Genomic DNA, 11,358 nt, shown 5'->3' on the forward strand with positions numbered 1-11,358 from the left:
TACATGTCATTTGACAAGAAAAGTCAAATATATATACGATTTCCACAACTCTGCAGGAGGACTTGCAGACATTTGTCATGATGGGATTTGAACTGTTTAGAGTCCAGATATGGCTAGCCGTGGTCATCCAGCACCAGTGCGTGTTGTCTGACTACTGTCCAGGGTAGCAGAACAATGTTAGTGTGTTCCGGAAACTAGTAATGGCTTTACCATATCCCGGCCAGGTTCCGTCCAGGTCAAATCTAAAATCCTGGCTCTCTTGAGGACCAATCTAATCATGGCGAAACAGATGCTGGCTGGAGAAAAACATTTCTTGTTTGTTTTGGGATTCACCTTGTTAACTTGCCAGCAGGTCATTCCCATACAGTGTGAGAGAGAATAAGAGCCTTCACCTTTAGTGTTGATGTGGGGAGTTACCGGGGTACCATACTCAACTCCAGCAATTACCACTAATTACTGCCGTGTTTACTCACAACTGCACCACTGGTTCCTATGAACATAGACCGCCTCCATGGTCTAGTGGTAGAGCGTCCACCCAGAGAGCGGAAGGTTCGGGGTTCGATCCCCTGCCGCGTCATACCAAAAGACGTTAAAAGATGGTACTTGTTGTTCCCCTGTCTGGCGCTCGGCATTAAGGGGCTAAAACAAGGACTGGTCGGCTCGGAGTCAGTATACTGTGTCTGAGTGGGGTATCCATGTTAAACTGTGGCATGGTATCTCAGTGAGCTAGCACTATAAATCGGCATCAGTCTGGACTAGTACAAGCAGCCACACACACACGTGCATGCACGTCGCTATATAAGTGTAATAATCTTGGACGCGACGTTAAACCCAATTTCTCCTCATCTCACCTCATGAACACAGTGTCTATAGTTGCTGACGACACTATGTCAGATGGCAATGTATATATATATATACAACTCAAAAGAATATAAGGACCACCTGATTCTTTCATATGACCATAGTTAATCTGTTAATCTGTTAATCTGTTAGTCATGCCATGATATATAAACTTCAGTGATATGATTTATTTGTTTGTTTGTTGTTTAACGCCGCACTCAGCAATATTCCAGCTACATGACGGCGGTCTGTAAATAATCGATCTAGAGTGGACAATCCAGTGATTGACAACATGAGCATCGATCCACGCAATTGGGATCAATGACATGCATCAACCAAGTCAGCGAACCTGACCACCCGATCCCATTAGTCGCCTCTTACGACAAGCATAGTCGCCTTTTACGGCAAGCATGGGTTGCTGAAGACCTATTCTACCCCGGATCTTCACTGGTCTGCAGTGATATGAAAGAATAGGGTGGTCCCTAACGTCTTTATAGTAAATGCTTTTCAACTTTAAGATAGCAACATGTTTATTTATTTCTTGCTTGACATACAGAAATGTCCCTTAAATTGCAACATGTGCGTAGCATACACAATCCAAAGTAACGTCTTATGTTTTCTTGAGTGTAATACACGTTATATTTTCAAAAATTACAGCTGTGAATAAGTGGGTGTGTTCGGTGGGGGCAATACATCTTAACACCCCCCACCCCCACTTCCCCCCTATCCCAAAGCATATTACAGCTGGCATGGAACATTGAAAAATGATGAAGAACAGTTTTATTTACACAAGTTTGTTGTAAAAAGGTTCAATGTAAAAGTGTCTCTGGCTTTTAAGTTTTTAATTACAATTACGTGTGACACAACTGTATAAAATCATAAAAAGAAAAGAAAAAATAAGTCTGTCAAGTTTTGTTCCAGGCATGACTTCATGAGGTGAAATGATGTAGTTTTTTACAGCACACTGAATACAACACAGTGTTTCTGAAAGCTGTACCCCAAGAATACAAGAAATGTATTCTCAATTTGATGTTCAGAAGCATTTTAAGTACAGTTAAGAGTGTGAAAATTGCAAATTAGTAACCTACATTACCGTACAGTGAGCAACTTGACCATAGAGTCAGCAACTTTACAGTTTAGTCAGCAACTTTATAGTTTAGCCAGCAACTTTACAGTTTAGTCCGCAACTTTACAGTTTAGTCAGCAATTATACAGTTTAGTCCGCAACTTTACAGTTTAGTCAGCAACTTTACAGTTTAGTCAGCAACTTTACAGTTTAGTCAGCAATTATACAGTTTTGTCCACAACTTTACAGTTTAGTCAGCAACTTTACAGTTTAGTCAGCAATTTTACAGTTATAATTTTACGATTATCATAGGATAAATGAGTTTGAGCAAACATCTGACAGATTGAGCAACTGGTTTGAGCAACTATCAATCACACCCAGTTGATCTGTGGACACAGAAGAGAATTTTATTTCCTAACAATTTGATTAAAAATGACAAACGTTGAAAACAAATTTAAGGACCATTATGCCAGAATTTGAACAATTTGCATGTACAAAATAGAATTCCAAGAATTTGGTTTCACAAAAGAGAATTCCTGTGTAAGATATGTCTTTATGAATTACTATGAATGATTATAAACCAACATACTGTTATATTTAACATCTAAAGAAAAATAACAGGTGTTCTTTTTCAGGACTGGGAATGCATGAAGAGCTTTTCTCTCAAAATCTGACACAAACTGTTCCTCGGAGGATGAGTACTGGAGTACTGTTGGATGCTATAAACAAGGAAATTCAATTTCTCGGGATTTCTGAAAGTCTTTCATACAGCGACATCTTTGAAGGCAGCTGTAATTGCTTGGTGCAAACAGAGATTGATTCAGGGTAAAACCAGGCAAGAGTTTGTGAATGGAGTAAGGTTGTGTGAGTTAAGTACCTACTATCTACCTGAGTTTTACCTATCTCACCTGAACAGGTATGCCTGTCCATGAAGGTTTGTTATTGATTCCTATAGTGTCGTGATTTGTTCTCATTTATTCTTAATGTGCAGGACCAACATCACTAACTACCACTGACAGCAGCCCTCATCGCCTTCCACGTAAAACACCGCTAAAGCATCTGCATCAAAACAAAGTGTTTTGTGCTGGCACTAACACGTTCCCGCAATGCTTACAAATACCCTACATGTGACACAACTTAAAAGGCCATTATACATTTTGACGAGTATTTTAGTTACATGTATTCCTTTTAACTGATTTCAATCTTGTTTTATGAAGATCACGTCGGAGATGAAGTCTTCGCTGACTCAATTACTTTTTCTGGAGATTGCTGTGAGGTGAACACACGACACAATTGCTACTGCTGGAGCCTACAGAACACAATGTGTCACCATTGTTGCTGATGATGCATTATAAAACACAATGGGTCATCATGGGTAGAGGGAAAGTAGTCCATAAATCACTGTCAGACCTTTTAGGCAAGATTTCTATCAGGTTCCAGACAAATTTGAAGTTGATGTAGACAGGAAGCTATTGCAAGTTGTATATATTGTGAAGTACAATGATTTAAACATGTTCAGAAACTAAATCTGTCTCAGTTAAAACTACAACAAATTACCTTCAATGAAAACCTGTTAATCCGGACTACAGTGTTCCCTGTGAAATAACCCTGTGAGAACAGTTAAACATAGAGTGAGTGAGTGAGTGAGTGAGTGAGTGAGTGGGTGGGTGGGTGGGTGAGTGAGTGAGTGGGTGGGTGGTTGAGTGAGAGTGAGTGAGTGAGTGAGTGAGTGAGTGAGTGAGTGAGTGAGTATTGTTTTACACCACTCTTACCAATATTCTACACACATATAAATGTTCACAGAAGAAAACTTCAAGAAGGTAACAGAAGCCAAATTGCGGGGGTCTGGATTAACGAGGTTTTTGAATTTGACAAATTACAAATATATACAAGTAAGTTTATTACCTTTATTTCATTCCAGAATATCAAGAATTAGGAAGCTCTTGAATGAATACATGCATGTAGTTTTATCACTGCTTTTCTATCTCAAAATATGGGTTATCCTACTGCTTCACTGGTATGTCTTTGCGGCCATTCTATCATGGTGCATACAAACCCTAAACCACCAAATTGTCATGGCAATGCTCACACTTTGCAAACAGGACATTCTTACCTTATTTCATTATTAGAATGGCACCATTGTACATGCAAATACACCTGTGTTTCAATATTAGTTATTGATGAACTTACAGACTAGGTCTTACTACAGAATGTCGTCATACATTGTTGGAGAAAAATAAGATATATTTATTTAGCAGTTGTGGCAAGGCATTTTATCAAATTCTAAGGCCTTGTCAAGACTTGATTGCGAAGTTTATGGCCTTTCCAAGACTGTTCAAATCTTGAGAAAAAAATCATAGGTGAAGAAAAAACAAGTATGTGGGTCCAGGAAGACAAAAAGTCTTTCGACAGCAATGGTCTCTTCGGCAGGAGGCATAGTAATATGTCGGAAAATATCAGAAAAATCCAAAGCAAGTCTACACTACTTTGCCAGTTGTAGATTTGATCAGGTTCAGTTTCTGCCACTGACAACCACCATGTTCTTCTCCCTGTCAGTAGTGCTGGCTCAGTTCACTCCCAGTCCTGACCCCGAGACAGATACTCTGACATCAGGCCACTGATACTGACAACAGGAACCACAAACACTCCTTGCATGATTTATGATATTTCATCTTTGTCAAAGCCATACATTTCTCAGAGATACTTCATGCGTCTTATCTTTCACACCTTGTTGTTGCTGGCTGGTGGAAATCGGAAGGTAAATGCAAGCTGTCTGAGGCTCTGCGGGAGGTGTCTGGGAGGCCAGCTGGGTACCAGGATCCATGGATACCTTGATGGACAACTTGATGGACACCATGATGGACACCTTGATGGGCACCTTGATGGACACCATGATGGACACCATGACAGACACCCTAAGGAACATCTTGATGGACACCTTGATGGACAACTTGATGGACACCTTGATGGACACCATGATGGACACCTTGATGGACACCTTGATGGACACCTTGATGGACACCATGACAGACACCTTGAGGAACATCTTGATGGACACCTTGATGGACAACTTGATGGACACCTTGATGGACACCATGACCAACACCTTGAGGAACATCTTGATGGACACCTTGATGGACAACTTGATGGACACCTTGATGGACACCATGACCGACACCTTGAGGAACATCTTCATGAAGACTGAGTCAGGATTGCATTGATATGAAGGATATCTTCATGGATTAATTTTTTTTCAATAGGGATGGTGTAAGAACAAGAAAAATATGGAGGATGCATTCTTGGATTCCCATAGCTCTGTAGGAGTGGTATTTATAGCAGCAATCTGAGGAACATCTTCTTGGATTGCTGTAGCTCTGTAGGAGTGGTATTTGTAGCAGCAAACTGAGGGACATCTTCTTAGATTGCTGTAGCTCTGTAGGAGTGGTATTTGTAGCAGCAATCTGAGGAACATCTTCTTGGATTGCTGTAGCTCTAGGAGTGGTATTTGTAGCAGCAATCTGAGGGACATCTTCTTGGATTGCTGTAGCTCTAGGAGTGGTATTTGTAGCAGCAATCTGAGGGACATCTTCTTGGATTGCTGTAGCTCTAGTCTAGGAGTGGTATTTGTAGCAGCAATTTGAGGAACATCTTCTTGGATTGCTGTAGCTCTAGGAGTGGTATTTGTAGCAGCAATCTGAGGGACATTTTCTTGGATTGCTGTAGCTCTAGGAGTGGTATTTGTAGTTGCTTGTACTAGTCCAGACTGATGCTGATTTATAGTGCTAGTTCACCGAGATACCATGCCGCAGTTTAACATAAATACCCCACTCAGACACAGTATACTGACTCTGAGCCGACCAGTCCTTGTTTTAGCCCCTTAATGCCAAGAGCAAGACAGGGTAACAACAAGTACCATCTTTTAACGTCTTTTGGTATGACGCGGTCGGGGATCGAACGCTGGACCTTCTGCTCTCTGGGCGGACGCTCTACCACAAGACTACGGAGGCGGTCTGCTTTGGTAGGTAAAAGTCTGGGTGGGGCACGGTCATATTCCAGCAATAACCTGTTGATGCTGATCATAAGGTTGTCTATTTCAGCTTCCTTTGTGATCAGACCCAACATACAGTAAACATTACCAGAGTTCAGAATTTGTGAAGAGACCCAAGGCGGATCCAGAGGGGGGTTCCAGGGGTCCGGGAGCCCCCCTTTTGAAAACCAGTGTAGTATGTTGTAGGCTGTAAAATTATCTAGAGAGGGGATTTTGATATTTTGGACCCCTCCCTTTTAAAAATGTTGGATCCGCCCTTGGAGATCACACATTTTCCAAGCCGTGTCCTGGGATTCAAATCATGGACCTTCTTTTGTCCATTTGAGAGAGTGAGTAAGTTGGGTTTAACGCCGCTTTTAACAGTATTACAGTTATATCTCGGCGTGTCAGCTTAATGTGGGAGGAAAGCCCAAAGTGATGCAGGTCTCAGACGTTTACCACTTCGGTGAAACCCACGAGCTTGGGTATGGTGCTGACAAACCTAGACATCGGGGCAAACCGGGATTCGAACCCACAATCATAGGTTTCTGGTGTGCCCAAGGGACACAACTCTGCACAGTGAATCGCGGTGCCTTAGACGACTGGGCCACCCGTGTCGCCCTCCATTTGAGATGTTAACCCTATCAGCAATCTGATGTCAAGTTAGGATGTCATCTGTGTGGTCACACCATGTCCTGCTACATTTGCCAAACCAATGATCTCAGGACCGGGTTGTATCAAAGCCTCATTAACTAATGGCTACATTAAACCCTAATGATACATTAAATGCTTAATTATATATTTATTTCAAACTTGCTGAGTTTCTAGTGATGACGTGTTAATTATCAAACATTTACCTGTAGTTCAACACTAAGTGTAGATTTGGGCTGTAATTCATCTCTCAGCAAGATCGCAGATATATCTGATGCTTGCCTTCCTAAAATGGTAGCATGCCCTTACTTCTTCATTGCTCATGGATTCGAGGTGTTGAGTTCGTTTTCTGAAAACACGGTCTTTCCTTGTGCGTCTTAAGCGTTCAAACAATATGTTTGCTGCCATGTTTGTTTTTAATGACACGCTAATGATGCCCCAGAACCTTCATTAAGTTATTGACGCGCTAATGACAGCACGACGTCATTAAAACGTTAGTACAACTGGATTTAATGATACATTAGTTAATGAAGGTTTAATGACATGTTAATGCATCATTAAAGTTTGATACAATCGGGTCCTGATCTTATCTCACTTGTCTTCATCCAAACTGATGCAAAGGCACGGCAAGAGGAATTATATTTTGTATTTTTTAATTGTTTTATATCATCTGTAAGTATTATATGTCAGGGTCAGAGAAAATACCAGTGTTGATGGCAATGACAGTTCTGAATCCCTTGCAGTTGTTCTGAGATGAATCATTATGGTCAAGTGAGGTGTGGGATCCAGAGTAGGTCAGATGGGGTGACAATCTAACAGTCCATGTCTTTTGACTTAGGGGGCTTAACTCTCGATGGCTGTCAGGCAGTTGGTATTGCTCTTGACCTGCTTGGGAACAACGCTGACCTTTCATATCAACGCTGGTCAAGACATGCAGGATTGAGCTGGAAATAACTCATACTTGTATACAAGAAGTTACTGAAGTAGCCTCACAAGCCTGGATCACTCCAATGGGCCCACACCTCATAAAGTATCAGACAACCAGCTGGGCTGATGTTCTTGGCTGGAATTCTTGTTGCAGAAGTAATGTATTCATAATTTTTGCCCTTAAATTCTTGCAAAGGAACTAAACATTTGTTTCACATTTATAATGTATCAGTATTTTCTTCTTTCAGTTACATGTTTCTTGTAAAAAAATGAGCTTTCATTCAGCTTTTCATGGTCAAATCAAAACATTCCAACTGTGATATCTACAGAAAGCACAGCTCTACAGATAAAACAGTAAGTTCAGTGAAATGATGATGATCATCATCATCATCATCATCATCATCATCATCCCTAGAGTTTCTGGGACCTGTCTGGAATCCAAGCAAATGTAAAGGTGAGGTGAGGTGAGGTGAGGTGAGGTGAGGTGAGGTGAGGTGAGGTATGTCGTGCATGCGTGCGTGCGTATGTCCTGACTGATGCCGAATTATAGTGCTTGCCCACTGAGACACCATGCTGCAGTTAACATGAATACCCCACTCAGACACAGTATTGGTATGAGACAGCAGTGGATCAAATCCTGGACCTTCAACTCTCCAGTCAGACAGACGCTCTGCCACCAGACCACAGAGGTGGTCTCAAATGTGAAGGAACAAAATATAGTGACGGGATATGGTTCACTATCCCACTATCCATTACAACAAATCAGATACTGGGGACAAAACCTAAATCAGTATTTCAACATTAAATCTTATAGATTTCCACAAGTCTCTGAGGAAATGATTATAAGTTTGAATCATAATTCCCAGATTACATAAATAATAAGAACAAGTTATCCCCATGAAAGACTAGTGTCCTCATTGTACTGTCAGATTGTCTAGTCTTGCCTGTTATAAGGATAAAATTACTGTACATCGATGGACTTATTCGGTACAGCCTTGGAACAAGTCTAAAAGTCTTATTATCAAAGATACTAATGTATCACTATGCATGACAAAATTGGATGTTTTATCCGACTTCACCTTTAACTATCAGTCTGTTCCAAAAACATTTGAGTTCACTTGCTCAAACTTTCTCATCCTTTTCAATAGATGTTGAAAGATAAATTTTGTGGTTTATGCTGCCAGCTTGAAATGTTTATATACGAGAGAAACATTTTTCCAAATTTAATTGCCCATAATTAAGGGTGCATATAACACATGAGTGCGTATTATATGCGAATAAATAAGTGTTGTGTACATTGATCAATCGGAAGGGGTGCTAATTGGTATTGTTCACTAGCCAATATATCAGCAAATATCGCCGTGGGCGCTTATTAGAGTGGGGCGCTTATTACGTCGAATACGGTACTCCTTACATGCAGGTCGTCAAACAATACATATTAAGCTTACAAGACTGAAAGACATGATGGTGGCTAGAGTCACACATTGTGAACTGTCTCACTCACAGCAATTAGAATCACACTTTGTAGAAAACAGCACAAAGAGGCTCTTGAAAACCTATATCAATAACCAAGAAACAACAACTGACCTGACATAAAGTAAGTTAATACATTTATCATATGCATGTTTAGGAAAATAGTGTGATCAAAGACATGAAGACATTCATGTTATGGAGACATAAAAACTCCCATGATGCAGTTTAGTTATTACATTTACTGCTTACATGTTACAAAAATAGTCCAGATAAAAGACATTTAAACACTCGTGAATTCACACTAAAGCTTATTAATCCTCATCAAAGGAGCTTCTACCACTTATGGCATCAGACAGCCAGCTGAGATGCCACATGGAGGCAGGAGATGATGGCGGACACAGATGGATGGCCCGGTCCAGCTGTCGGCAGGACACACACCCTCTGTTGTAAGATTATATAACCAGAAAGTGAACTTTCCAAGGGTTTGAAATTTTTGTCCAGTGGGTGGGAGACGAGGAACATACCGTTATCTGCCTTTGATTTAATACGATGGAAAGGATTAAAGAGTTGGACTTTGTGTTCTTCACTTCTCGAAATGCTCACGTATCGTGTTTCAATACTGACAGAGTATTTTCATAAAACAAATGAACAAAGGGATGAGGCTGTTGGTGGTGATATTTAAAACTAGCGGCTACTGGGTCAATAAATATCTGAAAGTCTACAGATGTGTTTCACCAGAGACCATATACCGGTATATGGTCTCTGGTTTCACTTTCATGTTGTTGTTTTGTTGTGATGTGTGAGAGATGAGCAGTGTGGCAGCTTCACCAGATGGACCAGGAGCATGGAGCATCTTCATCCATTGAACTGAGCACACATGGAACACATATCTGGCCATTGAGACATGGAGACTTGCAAGGTGAATGATTTCATCATAATTGTAATCCTCAAGATTTTGTTGGTTTGTGATTTAACGCCGCACTCAGCAAAATTCCAGCTATATGAGAGTGGTCTGTAAATAATCGAGTCTGGAACAGACAATCCAGTGATTGACATCATGAGCATCAATCCAAGCAGTTGGGATCAATGACATGCATCAACCAAGTCAGCGAGCCTGACCACCTGATCCTGTTAGGTGCCTCTTACGTCAGGCGCAGTCGCCTTTTACGGCAAGCATGGGTTGCTGAAGACCTATTCTACCCCGGATCTTCACGGGTCGTAATCCTCAAGAAAGAAATGTCCCTGTTTCATCTGTTGTTTCATGACACACTCACCAAATGACTATTCCAGCAATCTGACAGCTGAATCAGACAAAAGAGTGGTTGATATTATGAGCAACATCTCAAGATGGCAAAAATGGCAACCAACCCTGCCACACATCCATTCCATTTAAGTTTGCTTGTTGTTGCCACACTCAGCAATATTCCAGCTATGTGATGGCAGCCCTGAAAATAATTGAATCTAGACCAGACAAACCAGTGATTGATAGGGTGAGCAATGAACCAAACACAACGCAGTACATGTTACCTGCATGTTGACTTTTCACAGAAGCAGAGATAAACTTATTTTTATTGAAGATTGTAAAGATCATACCAAAGAGTCATAAAAGAAAATATGGAGAAATTACAAGTGTTTTTACAACAGACAGAACTGCATTATGTCAAATTGCACATTTATACATCACTGAGTAGTTTTAATTAGATTTCAACAAGGTTGCTGTGGCAGCCACTTAAAAATTGCTCAGAGTTGTGTGAGCAGCCATAAAGACACCGCTTCATCTTTCATCAACACTGATGCTTTGTCAGCAATTCTAGGTTTTAGAGCCACATGAAAGTCATAAGGCTTTAAAGTGTAAAATTTCAAAATAGATCCAGGATCACATTACCTTTCATAGACAATTACATTGGGTATTGAATTACACACTGACACAAGAATAATAGCATTCCAATATAGTATCATTATTGCCATGTTTATAAGTAAATATAATTCTGGGAGCATATTTAGAGAATATTCCTGGTATGACTCATGCTGATGTACTGATGAAGAGCTGATTGCGTAGGTGCGCTATCTTGACATGAGGTGACATGCGGTTTGGCATCGCTCATGTTAAAGATTACTTCATTCATCGGGTCGGTTGGGTAGCCTTTTGGTAAAGCGTTCGCTCGTCACGCTGAAGACCAGGTTCGATTCCCGACATGGGTACAATGTGTGAAGCCCATTTCTGGTGTCCCCCGCAAAAAGCTGCGTCAAACCATACTAACTCACTCACTCACTCACTCACTCACTCATGCACGTGTGTGGCTGTTTGTACTTGTTGACCGACTTATACCGGGTTTATAGGGCAAGCCTACTGAAATGCCATGCCACAGTTTAA

Source organism: Haliotis rufescens, unplaced genomic scaffold (assembly GCF_023055435.1).
Source record: "Haliotis rufescens isolate VD_foot unplaced genomic scaffold, xgHalRufe1.0.p SCAF_3, whole genome shotgun sequence".
Taxonomy (NCBI): domain Eukaryota; kingdom Metazoa; phylum Mollusca; class Gastropoda; order Lepetellida; family Haliotidae; genus Haliotis; species Haliotis rufescens.